General features: G+C 48.4%; 1 protein-coding gene across 7 annotated transcripts in view; it reads left to right on the forward strand.

Moving 5' to 3' along the window:
- Positions 1-16493, forward strand: part of SIPA1L3 (signal induced proliferation associated 1 like 3) — a 240434-nt gene that overhangs the window by 86322 nt on the left and 137619 nt on the right. For all 7 annotated transcript variants that reach the window (XM_057711283.1, XM_057711289.1, XM_057711288.1 and 4 more), the window contains one exon: positions 12873-12940. The gene's annotated coding sequence lies outside the window, so the exon portion shown is untranslated. The remainder of the gene's footprint in view (positions 1-12872; positions 12941-16493) is intronic.

Genomic DNA, 16493 nt, shown 5'->3' on the forward strand with positions numbered 1-16493 from the left:
GCCTGAGCAGAAGGAGAAAGGAAATGGGTTCCGGATCTATATTGGAGGCAGTGGCAGCAGAACTTGCTCGTAGACGTGCCAGAGGGTGAGGGAAGGAGAGACATGCGGGGTTCCACTGTGTGTCTGCACTGCTCTTTATTGACCCGTCCCTGCTGATCGTCACTCAGGTTGTCGCCCATTCTCCCCACTCACAGAGGCCACTCCAGCTAACACCCACATGCACACATCCTTGATGAGCTGAGTCTCAAAAGATCAAGGGCAAGGGCATTCTGGGCAGAGGGAACCATTTGCGCTAAGGCTGGGGGTCAGCTCGGGCCAGAGTGCGGGCTGCAGAATGGCAACACATGGCCTCAGTCCACCAGCTGAATCGTGTGGACCTGCTGCCGATTTTGAGATGTTTCTTCATGCCCACCCATCTTGCACCTTCCCCTGAGTTGCTTTCTCTTCTGGCCACGCCCAGTCCCCTCCCCCCTGCAGGTTGGTCCAGAGCTCCAGCCAACATTGCCACAGCAGGTGTGTTAAGTTGGAGTTGCTGCCATGCTTGGGGGCCCTCCCTCTCCGCATTGGCTCTGCTTTGTCGTCCTGTCGTGTGAGTCACAGTGGGGCTTAAAAGCGGTGGCCGGTGAGGCCTTTGGTCCTGGGCCAGGCCCGGAGGCTGACGGGCCTGTAGGAACTGAATGAGAAGGCCTCTTGTTTATCTGAGCTCAATTCTTCCGTGTTCTTCATCCCCTGTTCCTCCTGTTCCTCATCCCTGGCCTTGTTCTCAAGAATGCAGGGCCCACGGGCAGCAGCTGCTCCTGCCGGCCTCCCTCACCCTTTCTCAGAGGCTTTGGACACTTAGGGGACTCTGGACCACTCAGCTCGTGAGGCAGCTCAGCCAGCAGGAATTTAAAACAGCGTGACCTGCAAGCACATGACCTGCAAGTGCGCCCTGCTTCTGTCTCTGCCATCAGCGCCCTCGGGTCCCTGAAGACCGGCTCCCACTCTGGCTCAGGCTTCTCTCTTGTGCTGTTGGGAGGTGCCGGTCAGGCAGACTTGTCAAAATTAGTATCTCTGGCAGTTTGCTTTCTGCCTGCCCAAGGGCTGTAGAATTGGAGGAATTGTGGCTTTCACGAGCAGGTAAAATTTGACGTTTGAGCTTGTACTAGGTCAAAAAGAGGGGGTGGAGGGACAGCCTTGAAGGAGAAAATATAGGGCATTAATGAGCGCAGCTGAATATTCTCCCTAGTTGCTGGAGGACATGTGAATCATCGCAACCTTTTTAGAAGACAGCCTAAAAAAGAAATCTTATTTATTTTTGAATGAGCAGTCCATGCACGTGATAAAGCAGTCAGATGATACACAACGAAACCATGTACAGTGAAAATTAAGTCTCTCTTCCCTATCCATGGTCACCCAGTTCCCCTCCCGTGAGGACACCCACTTCAGGTGTATTCTTCCAGAGAAACTCAACACCAAAACAAGCACATATTATACATACAGTTCTATCCTTTGATCTGAGAAGCCATTATCTAAACTATGTTATATTCCATCAGTAGCCTTTGATGCAGAACTACCATGCATGAGAATCTACCCTGCAGAAAAAATGGCCCCAGTGCAAAAGGTTATTTATCGCAGCGTTGTTTGCAGTGGCAAAACACAAAACAAAGCAAAACCCTGGAAGTAAAATGAATGCCCATTTTTCAGGGAATGATTGGTAAAATACAGCACCTCCACACTAGGGAATATCAGCTGCTAAAAAGAGTTGGGGGACTTCCCTGGTGGCAGAGGGCCTGGGTTTCATCCCTGGTCAGGGAACTAGATCCCACATGTGTGCTGCAACTAAGAGTTTGCATTCCACAATTAAGGAGCCCGTGAGCTGCAACTAAGGAGCCCACATGCCGCAACTGAGGAGCCTGCCTGCCATGACTAAGACCTGGTGCAACAAAATAAATTTTAAAAAAAGAGAGAGTGGGTAACTACTAGTTGATTTGGAGGCATTTCTGTGATGCAGTTGAGGGAAAGCGAGATTCCAAGAAGTAAATATGATCCTGATTCTGTGAAATAGTCACAAAAGTCTGTAAATTGTGTTTGAGTGGTGGGTATCGTACGCACGCTCTTCCATATTACACAGCCCAGCACTCTGTCTGGGAGACTTTGCCGAGTCCTCAGTTGCCGTCAAAACAGACTTCACGTGTTGGGCACCACTCGAGGCCCCCTTGGGAGGGTATCTGGCCCAGAAGTGGAGAGCCCACAGCACTGGTGTTGGGAAAGGCTCCCCTGGACCTCTGTCAGCCTAGAAGGGGCTAGTGTGGTGTCGTGTCTAACTGACCATGACAGGCTCTTTGACCTACTTCCCAGGCATTCGGTGGAATGAAAAAAGCACAGAGTTTGGTCAGCTGTGTGAAGCATGCAGCGCCACCAAGTCTGCCCCTCGTGAGAATAAGGCAGAGGAATTACAGAACTGCTGAAGCCGGGGTATCGGGACCCTGGCTGTGACCCTGATGAAGCTGCACAGGGCAGGCAGCACAGGCAACAACTTACCTCACGTCCGCCCCTAGCCCACCGCACAGAACCACCCAGTGGAATGCTTCTCACACTCCAGTCTGAAAACGGGCGAGCCCTGTTGCTGGGGACAGGGGACCTGGAAGGAAGGTGTTGGATGGACGCACCCACACGGGACCATTGCATCTCGCCATTCCGGGGGCTCTGTTTGCCCTGTGCTCGTGGTGACCCTGGAGTCGTTCTCTGTGAGGCTCTGCTTCCCTTCCCCTTTCCTGCTCCTAGACCCCGGATAAGGATGCATTCCTCCAGGGTCCTGGCGTTCCCCTCAGTATGGATACGGCTGTCAGTGGGGTGGGGGCTCATGACCCCTTTGAGTCATAATTTGTCTCCTGCCCGGGCTTCACTTGCAGTGGCTGTTCTCAAATTGAGGCTCCCGCGCGCGACTAGACCACGCTTATTCACAGTGCTTTCTCGCCACTCTTGACTGTGTTCTTTACCCTTCCGCCACCGCCAAAAAGAAAGAGAACACTTCCTGTCTCTGGAGCAGCATCTCTTCCTCTGTTTCCTTTCCTACTGGTCATTCATGAGACGTGAGAGCTCACTTCTCACTGGCGAATCTATTCCTCTGACCCCCTCAGAGAAGGAAGGACCTGGTTGTTACTGACTCCAAGGCTTTATCTTGCTTAGGATGTGTACATGTGTATATATAAGAGCATTCTCAGGTTTCTTGTTTGGGTAGTTGATGGTGTCTAGCGGACCACTATGTACCAGTGGTTGGGAGAGAAACAGGTACAGTTAAGGATATTATATGGAGAGAGAGAGAGAATATATAAGAGAATTTACATCTTTACTGAGAATACAAAAATATGCCCTACAAATAATTAGGCAGTGACTGTTCATTTATTGAATTCATTCAACAGGTGTTTGCTGATCTGCTCTTACCATGTTGTGCACAATTTGAATGTGGCAGAAAAGCGCTCTGGGAAAACTCATGAGACTGTATGAAGATCACTTTCGAATCTTCCTTTTCTGCCTCACCCCCCACGGCCAGTCCATCAGCAAGGCTTGTTTGTCCTTGACCTGAAACGGATCTTCACAAGCCTCTCACCCCGCTGCCCTCACCCCCTTCCCAGCCACCACCATCTCTCCTTGGGTGTCAGAGCAGCCACTGCACTGTTCTCCCTGCTTTTTTTCAACCCCGACAGTCTATGCAACAGCCAGAGGGGTCTTTCAAAAATGTCAGTCAGAACACATCATTCTCCTCCTCCCCGTCATACTTCGAATAAAGAGCATATGGCCGACTGTGGCTCACACAGCCCGCGAGCTTCTGCCACATCTCCTAGCACCCCCTCCCTCCCTCGCCACAGCGATCTAGGCAAGAGGGCCTCCTGTGAGTTTCTTTAACAGACTCCTCCATCCTCTTCCATCTCCTGGAATATTCTTTTCTTTTCTTTTTTTTAAACTTTCATTAGAGACTTTATTACCAATCCAGTAATTCAGTCTGGGTAGCCCTCTGAATGTCTGTTAATTGAGATATAGTTCACATACCATAAAATTCACCCTTTTAAAGTGTACAATTCAGTGGGTTTTAGTGTGTTATAAGATTGTGCAATCATCACCAGTATCTAATTCCAGTACATTTTCATCAGCCCAGAAAGACACTGTGTACCCATTAGCAGTTCCTCTCCTTCTGTGTCCCCCTCCTCCCAGCCCCTGGCAGCCACTAATCTGCTTTCTTTCGCTCTGGATTTGCCTGTTCTGGACATTTCTATAAATGGAATCATATAGTATGTGGTCCTTTGTGACGGGCCTCTTTCACTCAGCATGATGTTTTCCGTGTTCATCCATGTTGTACACAAATCAGTACTTCATGCTTTTTATAGTTGAATAATATTCCACGGTATGGGCGTGTTGTCAGTTGTTTATCTGTTCTTTATTCGATGGACATTCTGGGATATTCTTACTTGCATTCTTTGCATGGCTTCCTTTTCCTTTCCCTTTAGTTCTGGGCTAAAACTCGCTCTGGTTTCCTACATAGTACTTCTTACCAGTTGTATGTGTGTTTCCCTTTCCATCGTGTTTCCCTGTTCATCTTTTGTCCCGCTGTTCTGGACTGTGAATTCTGTAATGGCGGGGACTCTCTCTGCTTTTGTTCTCCACGTCTACCGCCCTGCCTTGCACGGTGCCCAGCGTAAGGTAGTGCTTAATAGTTGCTGGATGAACAGCTCAGTAAATCTCATCTTGTTCTCTTTCTACCTCCTCCTCAGGCAAAACGATTACAGCCCCGTACTGTGGGAAATTCCACATCTAGCTCTCTACTTGCTGGAGCTAGCTCTCCACTTTAAATAGTGGCATGTTGCTGGATGGATTTCTGTAGTGTAAAACACTGCCCCATTGGTCATCTGCTGTGTAAGACCGTGGTATCATTGGCAAGTGCATGTGGCTGCCAGTAGCAGAGATCAGAAGTAACAGTGGTGTAAATTCAATGGAAGGTGGTTTCTCTTGTGAGTAAAATGTCCTGAGATCTGCAGTCTGGGGCTGGGCTGGCAGCTCCACAGCCCTCAGGTAAAGCAAGATCCTGCAGTTTTTCTGCTTCACCATCGCTAGCACAAAGCTTTCATCCTTAAGGCGGCTTCATGGTCCATTGTGACTGCTGGAGTCCAGCCAGTGAGTCTGTAGTCCAGGTGGGAATCAGGGTAGGGAATGGGCGCAAAAGTGTAATCCAGCTCTTTATTCCCAGTGAGGAATTTTCCTTGAAGTCCCACAACAATGTCTGCCTGCCTCTTGTTGACCACCCCTAGCTGCGGCGGAGATGGGGAGATGTAGTCTTAGCTGAGCATCCCAAGAAGAAGGGGAACAATGGCTTCTGGCTGGACATCTGCACCAGCAAGTTGATTTCCTGCCCCTGGTACCCTGGGCCATGGCAGCCAGCTTCTACCCATTGACCTGGGCCTTCAAACCTCCTCCTTCCCTAAGTGGCCAGAATCAGAGCAGTGCCTTTTTCTGTCTGATTGATCAGAGGGTGAGATTTTGAAGCCTCTCAAGGGCCTTCAGTCCAAAAACCTGACCCTGTCACCAGCAATAAGAATGATGGTAGCTCACCTTTATTGAACCCTTACAACATGATAAGTCCCGCTCTTAACATTTTTCATGGGGTCATTTATTTCATCTTCATCTCCGTTTTACAGATGAGGAAACTGAGGCATGGAGAGGTTAAGTAACCCTGGACATTCCCTCTGTTAATAATGTTTTTTTTTTTTAATTCTTCCCTTTCAATATATGTGATGAATAAGAGGATGAAAAATAAAGCCTGACCTATTTTGGTAGATTGACCAGTGTTCTGTCTCCCATCTGATGAGCTGAGGTCTAGAAAGTGCTTTGTGGAAAAGCACTGGGCAGTCGAAACCACACTGACAGGCTGTTTTTGTAGGCGTGCAGGAAGGGGCTTAACTCTTGGCACATCCAGCAAATGCCTAGTGACAGGAGGAGAAAGGATCCACAAGCTATGCAGGATTTCCCCAGCCCGTGAGCCTGCGGCCAGCAGACCACAAAGCAGTCATGCCAGTGGACTGGGCTTTGCCTTTAAAATCATGGTCTCCGTGGCTGCTCTTAGAGGTCTGTAGGGAGAAAGAAGGCTGTCTCCAGTTTGGGTCCTCTGAGAATTAATTCAGGCACCAAGTCATGTTTCTGGATGCCTCTGGTCAGCCATGCTTGGTGGAAACCTTTGATTCCCAAAGTTGACCTCTGAGTTGAGTCTTTTTAAGAAAGCTTCAGGTCCCTGTTAGCAGCTGTTTGCAGACTCTCTGGGGTGATGGTGCAGCATGTGGCCACTGGAGCCTGGCTGTAGCAGGTGTTTCGGTTAGGAGTGCTTTTGGCTGCAAGTATCAGACTACACAGGTGGCATTGTCACTTCAACACATGGGAAGTTGTTTGTGTCTTATAACATCTGGAGGGAGGGGATGTGGCTCAGTGGCTTGGCAGAGTGAACGCCAGCGCTGCTCTGGCTCTCTTGCCCCCACATGGCCACAAGACGGCCACTGCACCTACCTTCCCCAGGGGGCTGAGGCACCCTGAGAGTTCAGCCCTTCTGTTCTGGCAGAGGAGTGTTCTGGGGACAAGAGGGACCCTCTCAAATCCAGGTGTCACGTCCACATTCCCAGCTGAAGAACTGCAGACTGGCAAAGGGGCAGAGGATTGTGTGGATGAGCTTGACTTTTTGTGTGAGGAGAGCAAACACTTTCCCAGAATCCCTGAATGAGAAACCTTCCCTTACCCCAATGTGAAGATATGCTTCTCCTTTATCTTCTAGATACACTCATATTTTCCTTTTGCATTTAGGTCTTGGATCCATCTGAAAACCATGTCTGAGTGTGGAATGAGATTGAGGTCAAGGCTGAGCCTTTACTCTTAACTCTGTGTTTGGGAAGTGGCATTATTGGTGGTTCTGGAGCCAGACCCACTGGGTTTGAATCCTTCCCGGCTGTGCCGCCTCCTTGGCTGTGTGATCTTGGGCAGGCTACCCCCCCTCTGTGCATCAGTTCTTGGGTCTGTTAAAAATGGGGAAGCTAGTAGACCCGACTTCACAGGGTTGTTAAGGTGGTTAAATGAGTTGATAGTGAACTTGAAAACAGTGCCTGGCATGTAGCAAAATCAAAGCAAAAACCTCATCCTTCAAGCCAGAATGAGAATTTGCAAGGCCACATGGGTCTGGGAACTTGGCAGGGCATCCCACACCCCAGTCAGTGGGGAAGGCGAAGCGTGTCACTGAGGTCACCGTCTCTTTCTTTTTACAAGAAATTGCCAAACTGTTCTCTGAAAATGTCTGTTCCAATGTATGCTCCCACCTGCAGTGACTTCCTCTTATTCCATAACTTCAATATGTTTGGTGGTGTCAGACTCTGACGTTTTGCCCAATCTGCTGTGCGTGAGATGGTCACACATTGATGCTTTTCCTGAGCAGTTTCTCTGCAGAGGTCTGTCGTGTGCTACTCTGCCACGGAGTTACATGGGCTAGGCTGGCGGGAGGGCAGCCATTAGACCCCCCGGCACATTGAAGTCCTCAGAGCTCCGTGTTCAGAGCCCAATACCAAGATGCTTCTCTTGGGGGGCTGAGGGGCTAAGGGGAGGACAGAAGATGAGGATGTGAGACCCTCATAGTCAGTGATCTAGCCTTAGTCATATTTGTGGACTGAATCAATCAGTGAAAGAACCAGCGTTGAATCGTTAGTGTGTTATGAATAGAATATAGGTCATAAGAGAAAACATGATTAATTACAAGACCATCCCAGCGGCTGTCATACAGGATAGCGATTGAGGGCCTAGATTTTCCCAAGGCAGAGTCCTTTCTTCGCAAAGTAGCTTTTCTTTGTTGGCAGGTGGGTAGAGGCAGTTAAATGAATGGAGATTTTCCTAAGTCGCTATTTCAAAGACAGGATGGGGATGGATATATTGGGAATCTTCTGTAAATGAAGGATGATTGAACCGCTTTATCAGTAGGTGAGTAGGTCCCTGATGCCCTGATGTGAAGCTCTGGTAAAGTCTGAAAAGGAGAATGCAGCTTGCAGCAGAAGGCCCCCGTGGGCCTGGTTCTCCTTCACCTCAAATCTAAATGCCCAGATCAGCCACTTACACACCTGGCGCCCCCATCACCGCTTGGTCAGGAGGAGTACAGGTGGCCAGGCCCTCTTAGAGGGTGGGTGCCCACGGTGTGTGTCCTGTTCCAAAGCAGAAGGCAGAAGAGAAAGCTGCCATCTCTGGGCACAGGAAGAGAAAGATCTTGTAGCCCTGGTCCCAGTCTTTCGAGCTACTCATTCTGTGCGCTGGAAAAGCCGGTGCCATCAGCAGTCACAGGCTGTGACCCAGCAGGTTAGCCACCCCTTCTTCCTTCCTTGGTCTTCGTGGAGAAGTGTGAGTGGGTAATCTTTTCCATATGAGTTGAGATGGAAACACGAGGGAAGACGTGCAGGAACAGGAAGGCCCACGTGCACAGGCTGCCTTGGGGTCAGGAGAGCAGCACCCTGGCTGGCTGGCTGGCCCTGCAGAAGCACCTTGTCTGGAGCCATGGCGATAACACCGTAACACCGCTTCACAGGATTTCAGTGAGGCTCAAAACCAAGGTCATTCACATGTAAATACTTTGAAATGTGATATAAGAGATCAGTTTTCAGGATGTCGGTTGTGGGGTAATGGAAATTCTGTCAGACACTTCCCTGAAAGCCATTTTTAAAAACAGAGAAAAGTGGAGCCACTGTAGGTGAATAGGGATGCGGAGGCCTGGAGCCTCGCCCACTGCCCCCCTTACCCTCTGTTGTCTCCCCAAGGACCATACTCAGGGGAGTTCAAGGGGAAACCTCCTGGGGCTCTAGGGAGGCCTGGCTCTGCCTCCAGCTGGCCCTGGGCCCCAGGCAAGTCGTCTCAGCATTCTGAACCTCAGTTTTCTTATCTGTCAAGTGGGCAGATCAGGCTCGATTGAAGAGTTCTTCACCCATTTCCTATGAACAGCGGCTTCAGAGATCTTTGACATCCTTGAAATAGTTGTGTGTGTGTTTCCTGGAGAGACATGACATAGTTTTGTTATGTCAGCTCCTCAGAAGAATTGTGTTCACTGGAACATGAAGGAGCCCTGTATTGATTTCTGAGGTCCCTTCCAGTTCTATCAGTCAGTTATTTCTGTTGTAAATGACAGAACCTCCCCAACTCTGTCTTAAACTCCAAAGGGAAGTTAATGGCTCTGGGACCTGAAAATCTCAGAGCTGGCCTGACTGGAGTCCACACTCGTATTCTTGTCAGGAATACACCCTTCTCCACTTCCGGATTCTGCCTCTCTCACCTCTGACTTTATTGTTAGGTGTCCATCCCCTCCCTCAGGTGGCCAAGAAGCCCTCAACAGCCCCTGCCGTACACCCATTTCTTTTCCCCCAGTAATCCAGCAAAATTTCCAGGGCCGACTCTGATTGGCCTTGCTTGGATCATGTGTCTCTCCCAGAGCCAATCACTGTTGCCGAGGGGAGGAACCATCAGGCTAGGAGTCAGGCCAGGACACCCTCTCACCCCCAAGTTCTCTCATCGTGGTTTCTATTTTTTGGTAGAGACCCTGGGAAGCGAGAGACCCCCCCAGAGCACGGCCCTGTGACTGTAAGCTATGTGACAGATGAGCCAGGGCTGTTGCTCTGGTGGGCGCTGAGAGTGGCATCTTCCCCTCCCTGGTGGTGTAAAAGGGGCTCTGGGATATCTGGGGTCCTGGCTGAATTCCTGGCGCTGTAGCCTGCCTTTGCTGCCATTTCCACAACCCTTCGGCATCTTCCTCTCTGCTGCAGCTCCTCCTGTGTATCAGGGACCTCAAACTGATGGCCGTCACAGCTTCCTCCACATGACAGGAAGTAGACTCCCATCTCTGAGAGATGTGGCAGCACTGCACGTCACTACTAATGTGCCTTTAAAGAGCCATGAACATCACTCTAGAGAAAGAAGGGGGGAAATGAGTGGCAGAAAAGCAATTTCCAATGCAATTTAAAAGGCAGTGATTTCAATTTTACAGGAGCTTTATTGCAGGGTCTTGCTGATCATCCTAGGAATTGTTTTAATGGGAACCCTGATGATAAAGGAAAATGTTCTGGGTGCTTCTGGTTCCCTCCTGCCCTGCCAAGCATCTTGAAAATCAAAATTGTTAGTGTTCCATAGACCAGCTTTAGGGATTGCAGCTACCCAAGAGGCTATTTCTGAGCTTTTAAAGACTGTGTGTTTTCTCTGTATTTGGTGATTCTATGTATAGTAACTGTTTCTAATTTTATTTTGTGCTTTCCTAAGTGGCTTGGTAGTGAGCTAGGGGAATTATCAAGAACCGTACTCACTTCTTCCCTTCCATGTCAGTTGAGAGTCATTCAGTTATGTGAACAAAAAGAAATTCAGGTCAACCTGCTTACGTATAAAAGGAAATGTTTGAACTCACAGTCTGGGACATTCTATGTGTAATGCCTTCAGGGTTGCCAGGACCCTATTTTCCTTCCATCTCCTGGCTCTGCAGACCTTTGTTGGTTTTATTGTCAGGCTCTGAGGAAGCTCTGCGTATATATCCAACCAGCGTAGCAGCCCCAGGGACTTCACCATAATCGCAGCACATCCTGAGACTGTTTAGTGGACCTAATTAGCCTGGCTTTGGTGCCAGGGCCACCCTGAGCCATTTCTGAGGCTGGGGTGGGGACGGGGGGGGGTGCAGTGGCTTTATTGGCCAGGCCTGGGTTTTATGACACCACTCCCTTCCCTACCAACCCATGGGTGGGGTCGTTCCCACAAGAATTCCATGGGCTGCGTGAGAAAGATGAGATTCCGAGGACTGACCTGGAAAGGGAAGTCGACACAGCATGGGCCCAAACTACCAATGCTCAGGACCACTTCCCATACGAAACTCACAAGGATCTGAATTTACCCCTCATCCCCCAGTTGTTACCTTGCCTGGGCACACACTCCACCTTTACCCTCTCTCAGAGCTAGCATAGGGGTTCTTAACCTCAGGTCCGTGGACCCTTGAAGCGTCCTTGAATGGAATTTAGAGGATCGTGAAGTTGGCTGGGAAAAAAATTACATCTTTATTTTCTCTACACCTGACTGGAATTTAGCATTTCCATGCCTTCCGAGCAGGGCCGCAGACCACGTTGTATGAGCAACACCTGTGACTTTGTCACCACTAGAAATAAAAAGTTTTTCCGTATCGACTTACAGCTATTGTAGATATTACAAGATACCATTTATACTCATCTCTTTCTAAGTTACTCTAGTTATTGGACCCACCACTAAGATCTCGTAATTTAAAGCATTCATAAAGAAGCACAAATATTAATGTATTTCAGATTAGGTTTTGTTTTACAGATATTTTGCTATCTGAATATAATCGGTTTCTTTGTCATCTTGTATATTTTATTGTATGTCTGAACACATGGTTCTGAGACAGAGCCCACACCCTTCTTCACCAGGCTGCCAACAGAGGTCCCTGGCCTGAGAAAGATTAAGAACAAAGAACTTCTTTTGGCTTCCCCAGAAGCCCCAAGGGCAAAATTATTGAAGCTAGCCTGACTCCTGGACTCTGGAAAGTAGGCCAGCTGCCTGCTAGATTTCTTTCCTTGGAGGCTCCCTGGAGGAGCTGGCCGGCGTTTGAGGTCGGCCTTGGCGTGTGGGTGGCATGTGGACATGGCAGCATTCGGGAAGGACAGGGAGCGGCCTTGCCAGCCTGCAGTTAGCCCTCTCTTCACTGACCGCTGTGACCATGTGGCGTGGCCACGTGGTCGGGAGCAGGCTCTGGAACCAGGCTGCCTGGGTTCATCCCACCCATAGTGGCTGGGCAGCATCAGCTAGTGGATTCTTTACCCACTCTGGGGACTTCCCTGGTGGTCCAGTGGGGCCTGGGTTTGATCCCTGGTCGGGGAACTAAGATCCTGCAGGCCACGTGATGTGGCCAAAAAAAAAAAAAAAGACGCCGACTGTGTGCCTCAGTTCCCTCATCTGTAACATGGATGCAATAATGTTACCTGTTTCTTAGGGTTATTGAGGGAGTGAAATGAGTGGGCATGTTCTGCTAGAACGGAGCCTGGCGTATAGGGAGTGAGAGTCACTGTTTAGCATGTAGGAAGGTTCTGGGTTGTCCTCTCAGGTCTCATCTCCCTGGCTTAGGAAGTGCCTGGCCTAAACCAAAATGTGATGGTAAACAAGGCAGACAGTGGCTCCTCGGCCTGGAGACATTCATTCATCCATGAAATATCCACTTAGATATGCACAACCATACTAAATATTCCAAACATAAATTACTAATACAGAGTTACAAGTCAGGACAGTGCTTGTTCTCTGCCACTCCTCAGCTCACAGTTGTCTGAAGGAAATATCTTTATAATGGGCTTCCATCTGCCCTGGCACCTCCCTGCCCTCATCTCCCACACTCACTTTGTGCCAGGCACACCGGCCTCCTGCTGCTCCTGAATGCCCCCCCCCGCCCCACACACACACACATTCCTGCCCTGCCTCAGGTCCTGTGCAGTGGCCATTCCTGTGCCTGGAAGGCTCTTTCCCAGATAGTCACACAGTTCGGGTCTCCTGTATTTCAAGTCTCTGTTCTCCGGCCTCCTCTGAGCTCTCCTCACCCTGCTTAGTCTCCATCAAGGCGCCGGCTGCTCCCTGGCTGCGGACTGTGTTTGTTCAGTGTCTCCCTCCCCTGCTGGAGTGTCTGCTTTCCGAGGACAGCGACTTTGTCTTGGTCACTGGTGTACCCTCGGTGCCTGGCCCACTGCAGGCGTTCAATAAATATTTGTTGAGCGAGTGAATTCATGAATGCCAGGTGGATACTGTGGCACAAAGGCTCACGTTGGCCAAAGACATAACCTCATTTTTTTTCCTCTCTGTAGATGCACAGTCTTTGACTTTGGCTCTCCTGGGACCCTCAAGAAGCAGTAGTGTCCAGAACGTACGAAGGGTGAGTACCGAGGTTTGTTTGACTTTTGTTTGCTTAAGTTTTACAGTTCATACATGTAAGCCTCTTTGTTATTTAAAAACAAAATTTTTTTATTTGAAAGAGTATCAAGGGAAAGATGGAAGTCTCCTTCACTGTCCCTCCCAACACCCACAGTCTGACATCTCCCCTCCCGAGGTAATTACGGTCAGAAGTTGGGTGGGTGTCCAGCCGGACCTCGCTTCCTGTTCATGAACATTCCTCCTTATCCAAATACACCCTTCATTATTTTAATTTCTTATATTGAGAAAAAAGAAGCCGTGCTAGACAACGCTTCTTTTTTTCTCTCTTTTTTAATTTATTTGGTTGTGCTGGGTCTTACTTGCGGCAGGCAGGCTCCTCAGTTGCAGCTGGCCTCCTCCTTAGTTGTGGCATGTATGCTCCTTAATTGAGGCCAGTGGGCTCCTTAGTTGTGGCTTGTGGACTCCTCAGTTGTGGCTCACCAGCTCCTTAGTTGTGGCAGGTGCAATCTTAGTTGTGGCATGCATGTGGGATCTAGTTCCCTGACCAGGAATTGAACCTGGGTCCCCTGCTGGGAGCTCGGAGTCTTAACAGCTGCGCCACCAGGGAAGTCCCTAGATGATGCGTCACCAGGGAAGTCCCTAGGTGATGCTTCTGCAGCATGTTTCTCACTGTCCCCAGTGGCAGTGTGTCTTGAAGATCTTTGTGACTAGCATCCATAGTATATCACACTTTTTTGTTAACTTTTTAATTTCCATTTTAAAATTTTATAGAGTAAAATTCACTCTTTGGTGTATGGTTCTTTGAGTTGAGGCAAATGCATGCTATTGTGTAACTGCCACCAGAGTTAAGATACAGAATGGCCCCGTCCCCCCCTGTATGGATGTGCTGTTTGTCTATAGGCTAAAAATATAGTGTAGGTAGTTTCATGAAATTAAAATATATACACATGGTAAGTACTTACCTGTAATATAAAGATTTTGAATGTGTTATAGTTAGGTTTCTGGGTGTTTTGCTAGTAAGCACCTTCCTCGGTTTCTTTGGCCTAGACCAAGCAGAGGAGGGGGCCTCCGGGCGTGGGGCAGTCCAGGTGGTAGTGGGGCATTCCTAAATGAGGACACCAACCTTTGCTGACAGGATGCCACAAGGTGCTTGGGAGAGGGGGCGCTGTCTGATCCTTGAAGTACCAAGAGACCCCAAGAGTGTAGAAAGTGAGAAAGTGGGAGAACAGAAGATTCTAGCATCCAGACTCTGGACGCAGGTAGTAGTGTTGGCTGAGTTGCAGGGACCGGTCAGTTGAGTTTGGGAACTGAGTGAATCTGGACGGGAAATTCCCTGGCGGTCCAGTGGTTAGGACTCTGCACTCTCACCACCGAGGGCCCAGGTTCGATCCCTGGTCAAAGAACTGAGATCCCGCAAGCTGTGTGGCATGGCCAAGAGAATAAAAAACTTAAAAAAAAAATTTAGACAGTATCTTCTCCCTTGGCTGTTTCTTGTGTCTCTTCATATTCCTTCATACTAGCCTAAGGCTCTGCCTGGGTACCTGGAGCTTGTTTGTGGGACAGCCTCTTGGGGACAGATTTCCATTAAGGAATGTTTCTTGGCACAATTCTGTATTAACTTTTTTTTATTTTAAGGGAATTTTAGACTTACAAAAAATTACAAAAATAGTACAGAGAGTTCACATTATCTACCCTTCACCCAGCATCCCGTAACGCTACCATCTTACACAACAGTAGCACAACTATCAAAACCAGGAAATGAGCACTGGTCCAGTCCTATGAACTGAGTTACAGACTTCAGTCATATTTCACTAGTTTTTCCAGTGATGTTCTTTTTCTGTTCCAAGACCCTATTCGGAATCCTTAATTACTGCACTTAGTTGTCATGTCTCCTTAATTGTCCTCCAGTCCACATCAATTCCTCAGTCTTTCCTTGTCTTTTATGACCATGACACTTGGGAAGAGAGTTCTGTTATTTTGTAGGTTGTCTCCATTTGGGTTTGTCTAATGTTTCCTCATGCCTGGGTTGAGCTTATGCAGTATGTGGCAGAACGCCGCAGAGGTGAGGTGCCCGCCTTGGTGCCTGGCACCAGCGGGTCCACGTGTCTTATCGCCGGTGAGGTTAGCCTGGATCACTTGGTCAAGGTGCTATCTGTTGGGTTTTTCCACTGTTCAGTAACTGTTTTTCCCTTTGTAATTGATAGATATCTTGGGGGAGGTGCTTTGAGACTACACTTGTTGCTCCTCGAACTTGCACCTGCTCATTTTGGCGTGCATTGGTAGGGTGAATCTTGCCTGCAACAGTTATTACTGTGGTATTTCCCTAATGGTGATTTTTGTATGTCGCTTGTTTCTTTTACATTTATGAATTGTCCGCATAATTAGTTCTGTAAGGAAGACCTGTCCTTTCTCCCTCATTTATTTCAATTATCCAGTTATCAGCATACATCCGTATGGCCTCATAGATACTCGTTTTAATCTAGCACGTCCCTTTTTAATGTGGTCAAAGTTCCAGTTTCTGAGCGAATTCCTAGTATTACCTCTCAAACCTCAGGAGGACCAGCATTGTTTCTACATAGTAACCAGTGCCTATAGGGACTGGAAAGCAGGAGACTGGGTTTCATTTGTTCCCTCATTTCTTTCTTTCCTTCACTCATCAAATAGGCATTTGAGCACCTACTATCATGGTCCAGGCACTGGGGATTCAGGAATGAACAAAACAGACAAAATTCTTTCCCTTCAGGAACTGACATCCTACTGGAGGATAAAACAATAAACAAACAAATAAAGGTGGGGACAGCTACTACAGGGATCAGTAAAGCAGGAAAGGGAACTGACTAGGAGCAACAGTGATTTGATTTGATTTAATTTTTTTTTTTTTTCTTTTTGGCCGCACCGTGTGGCATGTGGGATCTTAGTTCCCCAACCAGGGATCGAACCCATGCCCCCTGAAGTGGAAGCACAGAGTCTTAACCATTGGACCACCAGGGAAGTCCGAGGGGGCAATTTTAGACCAGGTGATCCAGGAAGGCCTCTCTGAGGAGGCCCTGAAGGGAAGGAACAAGGCAGGTCCCCAACCTAATTCTTCCACCTACCAGCCAAGAGAGCTAAACGAATTGTCTCACTTCTGAACGGGGTTTCAGGAATTGTGGCAAACAGGAAAACGTGTGCCCTCTCTGAGGAGCCGCCCCTACTGAGCTCTAGCCCATTTGTTGCCCTGTGGAAATGCCAGATCTTGCCAGATCTTCTGATATTCTTTTCCCCAATAGAAGACAAAAATGAGGGATTCTTGCGAGCCCATTGAGCCCAAATTATGCTACATCACCTAACTTTCAAGGATATGTGGATGAATATCGTTTGTTCATTTTCATTGTATTTATTCATTAAGATACCTTTGCAGCAAAAGATACCAGTTTTTCATTTTGGTAGGAATGTAGATTCTATTTTAAATATATGTATATATATTCAACTTTAAAAGTGAGTTGATTTAAAGGAACTATTAAGTAATTGTACAGATTGGACGTAGATGCAGCTGAAAGGAACCCAGCAACTGA

Source organism: Hippopotamus amphibius, chromosome 16, assembly GCF_030028045.1.
Source record: "Hippopotamus amphibius kiboko isolate mHipAmp2 chromosome 16, mHipAmp2.hap2, whole genome shotgun sequence".
Classification (NCBI taxonomy): domain Eukaryota; kingdom Metazoa; phylum Chordata; class Mammalia; order Artiodactyla; family Hippopotamidae; genus Hippopotamus; species Hippopotamus amphibius.